Below are 3,049 nucleotides of genomic sequence, written 5' to 3' on the forward strand. Positions count from 1 at the left end.
CCTGTCCCTCCACCCCTTGGAAATCCTCTCTCTCCATCTTCCCTGCAGCTCCTTCAGGCACTGGGAGACCACAGTGAGGTCATTCCAAAGCTTCTCCTCTCCAGGCTGAAAATATGGAATATATATATATTACTGTATTATAGACTGTGTGGATGTTAATTAATGCTGTAATTTGGACAGAGCAGGCCTCCTGTGGAGGAGAACAGCTCTCCTGCTCTGGGAGCAGGCCCGTGCTGAGGGCACTCTGCGTTCCCAGGCGTTCGGGGCTGCTGCTCTCGTGCTCTGAGCCCATCACTGGGCAAAGGGATGATTTGAGGGACCAGGAAATGCTCTTGGCAGGGAACAAGCCAAGGGAGTGTGGCTCTGGGTGCCCTCCGTGCTCCCATTGCAGAACAAATGAAATAACGCTGAGAGCTGGCACTGCCTGGATTTGTTTGTTCCTCCTGCCAACAGCAGCACCAGCAGCTCTGAAGAAGCCACTCAGCCTTCCCACAAAGCAGCCACACGTGGAAGAACGTGAGGAAAAGAGGAAGAAAAGTCTTGGGAGAAACATCCCCAGCCCAGAGGAGTTTCCACATTCCACGCCATAAGAAACATTAAAGTGTGGCTCTCATGTCTGGGCCCAGGAAAGCTGAACAAGTCATTTGGAAATCAAAGTTTGGGATGAGGCTGCAGCCCAGGACAAAGGAAAAGAGCAGCCAAGGCACTACACTGCATTTAGAGCCCTTTGACAACAAATAAACTCTGGTTTTATGCACAGGATCTTTGGAGCAGATGACACTGATCAATGATCTCAGGGTGTGTTTCATGTGGGCATTTTGGAAGGATTTTAAACCTTTAAATATAAAAAGGGTAAATATAAAAGGGACTGGATCAAAATTGCAAGTTTTTGTGTCAGAAATGCTGGCTTAGAGCACACAGAGGTTTATTTGCCCTTCAGGAAGAGCAGGTTCCCAGTGAGGTTGTCAGTGCCCGGTGTCCATCCTGCTGTTCCCAGGAGCTGAGTTCCCATTCCCTGCGTTCCCAGGGAGGGCTGCAGAGCCACAAACTCCTCTGGGAGTGCCTAAAACCACAAACTCCCTCCCTGCTGACCATTCCTCCCTCAGAGCAGGGAGTCTGAGCAGGATCTTGCTCCTTGGGAGTTTAAGATCCTTGGCTTTAGGAGCTGAGTCTGCTCCCACTGAGGCAGGAGCTGACTTCCAGGGTTTGTGTTTCACAGCTCTGCCCCCAGAACAGCACCTGAATACCTTTTCAGATGTAAATGTTCACAGCTGGCTTTGAAGCCACTCATGCAACAAAATGCATGGTTTCCTGCATGGAAGGATGAGAAATACCTGCAGGAGATAAACACAGAGGGGTTGTGGCTTTGGGGACTGACCCCAGGGTGAAGCTGGAGCTGGAATGGCTCTGAATTCTCTTTGAGAATATCAGTGAAGAATCTGGATTTGTACAGACTCCACCTCTTCTGGATAACACACCCTGGGATTTACTGGCAACTTCAGCAGCTCAGCAGTTCTGAGAACACAAAAACAGGAAATTCTGCAGCAGCCCTGACAGAGGCTGAAGATGCAGACAAATTCCTTAAAGTGGTGTCATTTTCTGACAACAAATTATCAAAAGCCTCGAAGAAGAATAAACCTCTTATCACCACTCTTTGCTTTTACTTAATCATTTCCTATTAAATCTGCCACCTGCTGAAGGGCAGAGGAAAGAACCTCCTGCACAGGAAACACCAGAGATTTGAGTTTAAACCGGAAAGGGACAAAGTCCAAACTCTTTCTTTATCACATCCCAGAGCGAGCAGGTGATGCAGAACCCACCACTGCCCCTTCACCTTTACACACAGCAAGCTCCTTTATTCTCATCACAGGGCACAGGGAATGGGGAGGACAGGCTGAACACAATGGCATTTAAAACACAATTAGAATTTTGCAGACTCATCTTTGTCCACCAATTCCAGGGATGTCTGGGATTGCTTCATTGGAGTTGTTTGGAAAACAGAAGGGAAATGGGGATTAAGGTGCAGAGTTTTCACTTTTCTTTGCTGTCAGCAGTTTCGAGTCCATTGGAAAAATAGATTCTGAGCTGGTATAGCTGAAATTTTATTGCTTTGGTAAATGAAACTGAAGTAGCCCAGAATGTTGGGACTCTGTCATCACAGGAAACTTTCTCTTTTGAGCCTTGGCATTGGCTGCCTTGAGTGAAGGAAAAGAATTGCTTGTGAAAAATTTGCTTGTAAAATTGAGCTGAAGCAATCTTTTTTTATATATACATTTTTTTTTAAATTATTATTTTTAACAGCTGATTCACATAGTGAAAAAGACACATAATTATCAAATGCCCTGTTCAGGAACCCTTCATCAAATTCAGTAATCAGGACTAGATAACTTTATTACTCCTTGTTTATTGCCACAAAAGGCTGTATCAATATTCACAACCCAAGTCACAGAGCAGAACGAACCTTAGATGTTATAGATAAAATTCTCTTTATCCCAAGAACCCAGGATTGGGCCCCACCTGAAGGATTTTGGTGCTTCCAGCAGTGAGTGGGGCAGCCCTGCCAGAGACATGGCTGCACAGATTTCATTCCAGTGTCACTAAATCCATGCAAAGGCTTTTACTGCCATTGTGACTACACATGAAAGTAATTTTTTGGCTCTCTTCTCCCACTTTGTTGCCTCCACACAGTCCTACCACAGTCAAAGTGCCAAGTCAAAATGAGGTTTTGTCCATGTCAATCTGCTGAGTGGGGGCTGCAGGTGCCAAGGGGCACAGAAGGGGTTAAGGACTGCCCTGGGGTCAGCCCAGTTGGGTTCCTTTGGGAGGTGATGAGAAGGTTTAATCCTCTGAAAGGGATGGGGAAGGGACACAGAGCTCCCAGGAGCTGCTGGAGGAGGGACTGGCTTTCCACAGGAGCAGGTAAGAGCTGTGCCCAAGCAACTCTGGGCTAGATTTGTGCATTTGGTGCCTTTTCAGTCTTTTGGTGGCTTCCCAAGGAGACAGCAGTGCTTGACAAGGTTTTGTGGTTCAGGTTTATCTGGAATTCCCC

Source organism: Parus major, chromosome 20 (assembly GCF_001522545.3).
Source record: "Parus major isolate Abel chromosome 20, Parus_major1.1, whole genome shotgun sequence".
Classification (NCBI taxonomy): domain Eukaryota; kingdom Metazoa; phylum Chordata; class Aves; order Passeriformes; family Paridae; genus Parus; species Parus major.